At 51.0% G+C, this 10,766-nt stretch overlaps 2 long non-coding RNA genes across 2 annotated transcripts; one reads left to right on the forward strand and one right to left on the reverse strand.

Moving 5' to 3' along the window:
• Positions 1-1,590: 1,590 nt before the first annotated feature.
• LOC125617460 lies at positions 1,591-3,944 on the reverse strand. The gene is made up of 2 exons (XR_007348483.1): positions 3,821-3,944; positions 1,591-2,161 (listed from the first exon to the last, which is right to left on the reverse strand). It is a non-coding gene; the product is annotated as an uncharacterized LOC125617460 (long non-coding RNA).
• A 7-nt stretch (positions 3,945-3,951) lies between these two features.
• On the forward strand, positions 3,952-6,707 carry LOC107143956. The gene is made up of 2 exons (XR_001503743.2): positions 3,952-6,198; positions 6,248-6,707. It is a non-coding gene; the product is annotated as an uncharacterized LOC107143956 (long non-coding RNA).
• The last annotated feature ends 4,059 nt before the right edge of the window (positions 6,708-10,766 follow it).

Here is a 10,766-nt window from a genome sequence, read left to right on the forward strand (position 1 = left end):
CTGCCGGCTCTCCACTCACCCGTCCACTCCCCGTTTATGAGCTGAATCCCCAGCTGCAGTGACAGGTCCCTGAGACCTGGGATCACGTGTGTCTCGCTCACAGGTGTGCCCCCAGCACTTGTTTGGCTCAGAGAAGGTACTTTGTTGTGTCGGTGGAAGGGACGTGGGGCAGATGTCAGGGAAGACAGCACCAAGAACAGGCCAGCGAGGAGGAAAAAGTTGAGTCCTTTTCCAGTCAGAAGTAAGAAAGGACCAAACAGAGGAGCCAGGATGGGGAGAAAAAAGAGGGAGAATATGGCAGTGGTCAGGAGAGGTGCAGGATAAAGGCAGGGCTGAGGCTGGGGCTGAGATTGAGGCTGGTGGAGGCCCAAAGCCTAGGTCTTGGAGTCTGGTGAGATCCGTAGGCCCCAGAGCTGGAGGGAGTCTGGGTTTGCTCAACCAGAATCCCTGGAGACAGGCCTCAGCTGCATTTCCCCTGGAGTTTACACCAACAGACACAGGGAAGATGGTCAGTGTCACCCTGTAATTGCAGGTGCCAGTGGGTGTGCCAGCTGCCGTGCCCAGTGCCCAATGCCCATGACCCCCACAGAGTGTGGTGCGGAGAGGGTGGTTTTGTAGATGATTCCAGATGGGACTTTCCTCCAATAAAAAGGAACTCTTGACTCGTAAAAAAAGAACCACACCAACATCCAATGGCCACTCTCCCCATAACATAGAGATGGGACAGGAGGGACCCCACGAATCGTAGAACCACCACCCGGTGACAGGCACCCTGGGCCTGCTCCCCTGCCACATGGCCCACGAAAGCCGTTGGGGGATTTTACTTGGGATTGTCACATTTTGGACACTTGGGATGTTTTGAGAGCTGGGTTCCCCCACCCTCCTTCAGGGCCTCCTTCAAAATCTTTAAGTGGCTCTTCCTTCTGTTGTCAAGAAGACACACTGTTTTATGGTCCCTTCAGAGGGGACAGGTTTTGTGAGCAAAGGGTACTGAGCTTTCCCCCGGATACACAAAGGCCTTGGCTTCCCAGGTGAACCTGCGGCTTCCCTTAGTCTGTCAATGGCTCTGCCACCTCTCTGGCAGTCAGAGACCAGCACTGGGCATTCATATGGGGTCACTCCTTTTGCCTCAACTCCCACATGCAAAGCCATCAACAATTCTGCTTTGAAAATATTTCCATCGCTCTTTCTCCTCTTTCAACTTCATGGCCTGGGCTTGGGGGCTCCCCAGTGACCCTCTGGCCTCTATGATTCTTGCTCCTCCCAGTGACCTGGACAGGCTTTGACACCACCCTGATTCCTGTCCGCCTCACCCTCCCCTCATGCCGTGTGAAGCCTGTCTTTCTCTCCTGCCCGAGGCCTGGTCAGCAACCCTCGCTCTAGCCTCCCAGAAGACCTCATACACGGATCTCTCCCTTCCTTGAACCAATCAATTTTATGTCTGCCTTAGGGACTTTGCACTTTCTGTTCCCTCCTTCAGGAACATTCTACCTCCTCACCTTTGCATGGATGCCTTTTCTCACCTTTTAGGACTCAATTCAAATGTCACCTCTTGATTCCCCCAACCAACATGAGTGACATCTCCAAGTAGCTTGCAATTCTCCCTTTTTATTTTCCCCGTACTATTTATCTTTAGCTAAATTCCATTCATTTGTTTAGAGACTCTTTCTCCCTCTCCAGGATTTCAGGAGGGCAGGAAGCTTGTCTGGGTGATTATCTTATTGCTTAGTGCTTGAAGTTCAATAAATATTTGTTGAATGAATGAATGAGTGAATGAATGATCGGCTCTGCCTTTGCTGAACTTCTAGAGATTTTGCAACCTCTCTTACACAATCAGGAGCACGGTGGCCCTGTTTGCACTTTCATTCCAAGGATTTTAGATGTGCTCAGCCAATCTAGTGATAGCTCATGGGTTCTTGGTGGCCCTTCCCTGCCAGCCGGGCACAGATCACACAGTAGGTCCTCAGCATGCTCGCGTGGGGCTGAGCTGGTTTGTGCAGGCTGACTTCTGTCCTGGTTATCTGGGAGACCTCCACGAGTCAGCATACCTTTGGTTGCTTACAGTTCTCATCTGCAGAGATAAAGAGGTCTGTACAGATGGTCTCCGAGATTCTGTTTGACTTCCGAAGACCAGAACGGAAATCGCCAGTTCAGGAGAAAGCTGTAGGCGAGGGGTTTAGATGGATTGAAAGATGATAAGTGGGGGGAAAGGACAGAGAAATGAGGAGTTGGGGGGGGTCACATGGACTTACTTCTCAGGGGCTTGAGACTGGGCTTTGGGGACTCTAAATGAGGTTTGCTTTTAGAAATTCAGGCTTTCCTTGTGACCACTTTCTGCTTCCTTGGGGCTGTGATAGCCTCTCCCATTTCTGCAATGACATAGAACAAGATTCCCCAATCTGGGACACATGGACCCCCACTGGGGTATGCAGGTGAATGTGTTTGAGGGAGAGAGGTCCTTGGGTTTCGCCAGATTCTCAAAGTGACCTGTGTCCCCCAAAGCTCAGGGACCCATATTCATGAGGCCAGCCTGAGCTAAGAAGATAAGTCACAGGAGGCGCAGGAGGTAGGTGAGGAGAGAGAGTTCCTGAATCTTCTGAACTTTAGTTTCCTCATCAGTAAAATTAAAAGCTTGGGTGATCTCTAATAACACCCAGCATTTAGAAAAATTAGGCCCAACTTATTCCATCTACATGATCTCCTTTTAAAAGCTCTGGGCATGTTCCTCCTGTACATGTCTATTGCACAGATGGTAAAACTGAGGTTTGGTGACTGGCCTAAGGTCACCCAGTCTGTGGGTGGCAGAGTGAGCCAGGAACCTGACTTCTGGCTGAGGAGTTTCAGGGCTTCCTCTTGCAGTGCCACAGGATGGCAAACTAGCAAGGCCTTGTTCTCAGGACCGTCTGGGCTGAGGGCTGTGGAGTGGGGGAGCATCTCCTAAGAGCTGTTAATGCTATTGGAAAAGAGGAGGAGGTGGTCATGCCCAGGTGGAACTCCTCAGCTCCCTCCAGCCAGTCCAGGCCTCTGCACAGGGGGCACCTGGGTAGCTGGAGTGGGGGGCGGCAAGCTGGGCTGCAGATTGGGGACAGGGAAGCTGTTCCAGGCAGCCCAAAGCATCCTTTCTGGTGGATAATTGGTAGGTAATCAAGAATTTATGGTATTTTCGATGGCTGGAACACAGGTGTGGGTTTCCTATTGGACTTTGGGCTCTGCTGCAGGCCTCAGCCTGGGGAGACTTTTTGGAATGTGCCCCTTGCCTTCTAGGTCCACCTTTGGCCCTACCTCCTGTTTACCCTCTTCTTCCTCCCCCTCTCCCCCCCTTGGCAGAGTGAGCCAGTGCCAGGAAATTGTTGGTCAAAGGTGAGGTCACCAAGAACCTGGAAAAACAACAGGTCACCATTAACCTTGTTTACCTGTCGGATACCTGCCCGCTCCTCCTGCCTCCTCTCTGGCTACCTGTATCTGCTGCTCCTGTAGAAGCGCAGATCCTTGGGTAGATTTTGGAGAATTCTTTCAAGATTGGCCCTGCTGAGTTATTCTCCATTCCTCCAGCTTCTGGCATGTGGACGATATCTATCAGGTCTTATCTCCGATATCATGGTCACCTGAATTTAGACGCTGGCCCTCAGAGAGGCTGTAGGCAAGTCAAGGGAAGGGTTGTAACTGTTTACTGCTGTATTCTCTTGGCCTGGATTTTAATATTTATTTCAATGAATGGGTGGATGGGATTCATGTCCTGAGTCTATAGATCAGAGCATACCTTCTCTGGGAACCTCCTGAGATAACTTGCACCTTGTTCCTTGTATCTTCCCATTCCTACCTTTGATCTGTCCATCCTGTCCTGATTTTTTCTTGCTATTGGTCTCAGATTGATTCCAGATGAGTACATTCCACCATAAGCAAAGCAGGGAGTCTGTGTCTTCTAGTTCTCTCCTGTGATCCTCTGACACCCTACCCAATGCCCTGCACACAGCAGCTCCATAAATGGATGCTCACCAACTAATTAGCCTATGGGATCCGGGCCAAAACAAAACGAGGAAGGTCAGATGGTTTCTGAAGGTCGCCTACTTCTTGTGAAAGAACTTGGGCTTACCCTTGCCTGGACTAATCCATGATACCTCGGATTTGGGGCTTCCTACTGTGTGCAGCGCTGATAATTTAAAACCACTGATGCTCATTCATTTATTCACCCAAAAGACATTTGCTGTGTGCCTTTGGCACTCCAGGCCCTGGGCTCACTCTGGCTCTGGGTTGGCAGGATACAGGTTCTGGCCTCAGGTAAGTCACCAACCATCAGGGAGGTGGGTACTTAACAGAGCAACTGTCAACACTGAAACCAAAGATTGGGGCAGTCCGAGAAAGCCCACTCTAGATGGGGGCACCTCAGAGACTCTTACACAGCCCCCCTTGGGGTGTGAGGTATTTAAGAGTTTGTGCCCATTTCACTTAGCCTGAGAGATGCCTGATGTTAGCCCCAGATGTGCTCACAGGGAGGGGGGAGAGGGCGACCATTGCCTGCAGCTGTACCCCTGCTCCATCACCACGACCGGAGGGCTGCAGATGCTAGCTGGCCATGAGGGGGCCTGTCACCCCCCAGGTGGATAGGCTGGGCTCAGAGATGGGCCTAGGTGCTCTGGAGGCCCTGCATGGACCCAGGGGTCCTGACTCCTGCCCTGTGCTCTCTCCCACCGATCTGCTATTCCTGTGGCCCCCTAGCCAGCACCTTTTTTGCTGGGTGAGCACCTTGGGCTCTGACTGGATCCTGGGCACAGCTGGACTGGTCTGTACCAGGGTCCCCCCTCCTCACATAGATACAGATGGACATTGCAAGAGTGGTCCAGAATGAGACACTTGTTGGAAAGAGGAGGGATGTGAACAAAGTCCAACAACCAGGCAGGGAGGATGCCCGTCAGGGAGCATGCTCCTGGACCCCGCTGGGCACAGCCGAGAGCCGATCTTCCCGCACAGGGCCAGCCCATCAGAGGTGGAAAGTGGGAAGAGCCTGCTCTGTGGAGGTGCTGCCTGGGCAGGGCCTCCTACCTTGGCCTGCCCGGGCAGCTCTCACAAGCTCCCAGGCCTTGTTTGCCGCCAGCTTCAGGCACAAAGTCCAGTGGGGGTGATTTTGTCATCTCTTCCCAGGACAACTTAAAGGGCCAGCACCTCTCCCAGAGTTAATGATTTCTAAGAGACCCAGATGTTAGTGTGTGTGAGAAGGGTAGGTGGATGGGTGTGAGGTGGTGACAAAAGGGTGGCCCAGCCCTCAGAGGAGGCTGGAGGATTCCTTTGAATACATCCTCACAGGGGCTGCTTCTTCCCTGGCTGGCCTTGGGCCATGAGGAAGAAAGTGCGTCTTTAATGGCAAATGGCCCAGGGAACTTGTGAGCCCCAGAGGGAGGGTAAAGTCTAGAGTGCTGCCCCCAACTCTGACAGGAGAGCAATTAGGGAGAAGGAAAATCTTGCCAAGCCTATTCCCACTAGAGGGGAGACTCTCCTAGCCAAATGTGAGATGCAGGGGACAATTTCAGGAGCTGAGGAGGCCAGGCCTGGGCTAGGGCAGGCCTTGGGGCCTCCTCATTGTCCCCCACATACATGTGCATCCTCCAGACACAGAAGGTGCCCCAGAAGCCCCCCATCTCAACCTGGTAGTCTTTCTTCTATCCTTCATTGCTGACCGCCTCCCAGCCTTGGGGAGCCGGGGACAAGTACTGATAGTGACCGCAAGAACCCCTTTGTTAGGTTCTGAGACTCCCTTTGCCAGAGTAGGAAGAAAGCTCAGAAAACTTACGTAATGGCTCCATCAGACACAGCAAGAGGTGGAGGGGACTTGACCCTGCTCTGTGTCCCGTCAGAGTCCTGTGCCTTTGGCTGCTGAGCGATGGGTTCTGTCCCTGCCGTGTCCCCACTTGTCTGGCTCAGCTGCTCCTCTAGAACACTTTCAAAGTTTATCCCACCCAGCTCATGTCCCCTCCTTCTCCTCCCAGTGAGAATCTAGTGATCCTGAGCTTGAGCCGGCTGAATTGGGGGCTACTACCTTGGGCCCTGTGTCTGTTGGAGGCTGTGGACCCCTGCAGCCTGGGGACTCTCTGAGGCAGGGTAAGGGCCTTGGTGGACCTGGAGGAGGCAGAGAGATGGATAAGATGACCCTCACAGGAATGTTGCTGGGGGCCGGGGGTGCCTTCTGGGAAGGCTGGACCTCAGGTGTGTGCAAGCCCTTTTCTGCTTCGGATTGGCAGAGCTGATCACTCAGGCTCTGCCCTTTGGTCTTTTTTCAGGTATTCGAGTCTGAAGACGTCTGCCCGGTTCCCAGCTGTGGCTTTGTAACGGTAGCCACCTGTCTCATGATGCCACACACTCAGGGCTCCTCCTGCATTGAATACACTGGGTTTGTCAGAGCAGGTTTTACTGATTTCACTAGACAGATGAGGAAGCCAAGCCTTCAAACAGGGAGGTGATACATCCAAAGCCAGACTTGGTGGCCGAGGCCAGCTGTGCCTCACACACGTTCAGCTTTTGCCTGGGGCGCCTTCTCCATGCCTCTGTCTGTCCCTGACCTGGGGAGCTTTCCCCTCTGAGGCTGGCTTTGCCTTCTTCTTGAAAGTCTTTTGATTGTGGGAAAATACCATAACAAAATTTGCTATCTCACCCATCTTTAAGGGTACAGTTCCACGGGAATAAAGCGCACAGATATTGTTGTGCAACCCTCACTACCATCAGACTCCAGGACTCTTCATCTTGCAAAACTGAAGCTGTGCGCCCACGAAACACCGACTCCTGTCCCTCCCCCAGACTCTAGCCGGTTTTGACTGATTATTTCATATAAAAGGAATTGCCCAGCAATTGTCTTTTTGTGATGGCCTCATTTCCCTTAGCAAAATGTCCTCGAGGTTTATCTGAGTTGTAGCCTGTATCAGAATCCATATATGTATATATATGTGTATATATATATATATATATATATATATATATATATATATATACAAACACACTTTTTTTAGTGTATATATATATAACTATAACACCACAACACCTTTATTTTATTTATTTTTATGTGGTGCTAAGGATCGAACCCAGGGCCTTGCATGTGCTAGGCGAGTGCTCTACCTCTGAGCCACAACCCAGCCCCAGAATCTCCTTACTTTCTCAGGCTGAATAACATTTCATTCTATCTACTTTTCAGATATAGTGAATGTAGGTACAAATACCTCTTTGAGACCCTGCTTTCAATTGTTTTGGGGATATATATATATATATATATATATATATATATAAAATATTATATTTCTGAATAGATATGTATATGTGGATATATGTAGATATAGATATGTAAATAGAATTGCTGGTTCATGTGGTAATTCTTTTTTTTTTTAATTATTTCTTTCTTTATTTAGGTATCAGGGGTTGAACCCAGGGTCACTTAACTCCTTTTCTGTATTTTATTTAGAGACAGGGTCTCACTGTGTTGCTTAGACCTCACTAAGTTGCTGAGGCTGGCTTTGAACTCACGATCCTCCTGCCTCAGCCTCCAGAGCCGCTGGGATGGCAGGCGCGTGCCACGGGTAATTCTGTGTTTAGGTTTTAGGAGCCGACCTCCTGTTTCCCACAGTTGCTGCGCCCTTTCACATCCCCACCAATTGTGCACGAGTTTCAGTTTCTGTCCATCATCGTCCCTTCTCCTTTTCTGGTTTTTAGGTGGTAGCCATCCTACTCTCATTGTTTCTGGTTTGCATTTCCCTAATGATCCATTATATTGAGGAGCTTTTCATGTGCTGCTTGGCCTTTTATTTATCTTCTTTGGAAAAAATGTCTACTGGAGTCCTGTGTTCATTTTGAATCCAGTTGCTTGGTCTTTTTCTTATTGAGTTTTAGAAGCCCTCTGGGTGTTCTGGAAATCAATCCCCTATCAGATATTCAATTTGCGAGCATTTTCTCTGGTTCTCCAGTTTGCCTTTTTGTCTGTGGATGGAGTCTTGCCATGTGCAAGAGTTGGTGATTTTCACAAACGGCCCTAGTTCTTGAGCTGCCTGTGGCTCCTTCCCCTGGGGCTCCAAAGTGTCTTGTGCCTATGTCTTCTCTAGACCTGTTTCCCTTCATGTGACATCTGTTTACCTGGATAATGTCACTCGCAGGGCAGAGAGCTCCTTAGGGGCCGGGATGCAGCCTCACTGATTGATGTCTGTGTTTCCAGCACAGGTCCAGGAACAGAGCAGGTGCTCAGCGTGTGTTTGGCGAACGGGTGAATTTCACCTAAGTTTGAGGACAGAGGACTTGGGCACTATGGAGATGGGCAGGTGATCATCTGTCAGCAGGAGGTGGAGGCAGGAGGGCAGGAGCACCTTCATAACCTGGTCCCTGGCGGTGCAGCCTCGGGCAAGTTATTTAACTCTTCTATGCCCCGATGTCTTTGCCATAGGCATGATAATAATATCTAGCTTAGAAGGTTGGTTGTGTGGATCAAATGACTCGTAAAACCCTGACAACAGGGCTCAGCACATCATAAATGCTGCACTGGAGCTGGCTGTTATTGTTATGACTTCATTATTGTGTCAACTGTTTGGGGGCAGAGAACACATTTCCTGCATCTCTGTGGCCCCAGCAGATACAGTCAGCACTCAGTCCTGACTTGTTATTTGAATTAAATTGTCATTTTGCTAAGCAGACAGTCCCTCCTCACTCCACCCTGAGTTTCTGCTGTTGTAACTCTAGCTACTTTGGGCTTGTTCTCTGGTCTCCTGCTGCACAGATGGGTCTGTGTGTCCCCAGCCCTGAAAGGGGCCTCCAGGAAGGCAAACTGCTGATTGTTAGCCTTCAGAAACAGATCTTGGCTCTGGACTGGGATAGGGGCTGGGCCGGTGGTGGCGGCAGTGATAGATCTGTAACCTCAGATCTCGCCACACCTTGTCCATGTGAATGGTCACCTCTCCAGGTATGGGCTCAGGTGGAGGTGGCAGGTCATGAGGGTAGGGGCGGCAGGACCATTGCTACTCTCCCATTTCTTTCTCCTCATATTCCTTTGCCCAAGTCACGAAAACACAGAGCTTAGAGCATTCTGCAGCCACTGAGAGACCTCAGTTGTTCTCTCTCGGTTCCAGTGGGATCGAGACATGACACAGAGGCATTCTGAAAGGGTGCTGGCCTTGTCTTCTTCCAGACTCTCTGATTGGCTCCTTGGCATTGTGGCCACTGCAAGCCCTGGTGTGAGGACAGAGGGACACCCCCATTCCCTCCCCGTGTCCACCGGCAACAGCTGATACCTCTGAGGGCTGCCCCACTGCCCTCCAGTCACTGGTCACTGCGTCCAGGCCAGCTGTGCCCTGGGGGGAGGTGCCAGGCCCTCTCAGACCCAGGCATTTAACTATGCCCTCTGCCCAGGGCTCAGCCCTCCCCAGGTTCCTGATGTCCCGAGTCTTGTGATGTCACCTCAGGTCCTATGACTTGCCCTGCCCCACACAGGAGGGACCTTGTCCTTGAAGACTTTGGCCTTTCTCTAGATGCTCTGGTCAGTGTGGCAGGTGGTGTCAGGTGGCAGTGGACCATGGGGAGGCTCGGAGGCTGATCTGGGACCGGGGGAGGGGTACCACTCTGCCCTGTGTGGCTGGCTCTGGATGTAGGTGCAATGAGTCACGCCTTGGGTAGCGGTGGGGAGAGAGGGCGGGGTGTGGACGTGGGGACTGTGTGGTGTAGAGGGGGCTGGGAACCAGGGTTCACACCCAGATGTTCCCATCTTCCGAGAAGCTGGCGGCTGACCTGCATCTGCATGCACTGTGGGATGGGCTGTGGGTGTAGGAGTGTGGTTTGGGGGTGTGGGTGTAGGAGTGTGAAGATGGAGCCTGTGACTTTCCAGTTGCGCAGGCCCGTGTCAGATCCCAGGGGGTCCGTGTGGGGGAGGGGTGGATGCCGGGCAGGGCCAGTGGGAGTGTGGGCGCTTGGGGACAGTAGGGACAGCGGCTGGTCTGTGCCGAGAGGGGACAGGGTTTTGAGTGTGATACTGGGCTTGGGACTTGGGGGGCGAGTAGAGGTCAGAGTAGAGAATGACCGCAAAATTACAATGTACCTTGATCTCTCTTTATTTTAATTTAACCTCAGCCTCTTCCAGGGCTTAGGTTGCTGGGTAACTGTTAGGAGTGGGGGCAGAATTTAGGGCCTCGGTTGCCACCCCAGCTGCTGATTATCATCTGAATGATGACGTCTTGAGAGGAGGGAGACTCGCCACCCTCAGCCACTGTACCTCCAGCAGGCAGGGTCAGGTGGTGGCAGGAGGGGGCCTGGGAGGCATAGAGTGGGATGTGCGTGGAGTTGCTGACAGCCTGGCCCTTGTTTCTGTATGTGTGTGTGTGTGTGTGTGTGTGTGTGTGTGTGTGTGACAGAGGGGTAGAGAGAGAGTGAGAGAGAATGTTTCACATCTTTTGTGCATGTACGTGTATATCTTTGTGTGTATACAAATGTGTGTAGACCTAGGACCAGTTCTCCACATCAGTTTTGAGGTATGTGTGTTCGTATATGTCTATGAGCAGTGTCATTGAATTCTATTTTATTTTTTAATTAGGGGAATGCACCAGAGTCACGTCTTCAAAATTACACACACACACACACACACACACAATTCTAGAACTAAGTTTCAACAGTTGCTAGTAGAAACGCATGTTTTTGATATACTGTGGAAACCTAATTTTCTTAGTTAAAAATATGCATTACTTTTTGTAATGATTTGCCTCTTTTAATAATAAAATGAATCCTTTCCATCAGATGCTTTCAATGCCACTGTCTGA

Source organism: Marmota marmota, unplaced genomic scaffold (assembly GCF_001458135.2).
Source record: "Marmota marmota marmota unplaced genomic scaffold, marMar, whole genome shotgun sequence".
NCBI lineage: Eukaryota > Metazoa > Chordata > Mammalia > Rodentia > Sciuridae > Marmota > Marmota marmota.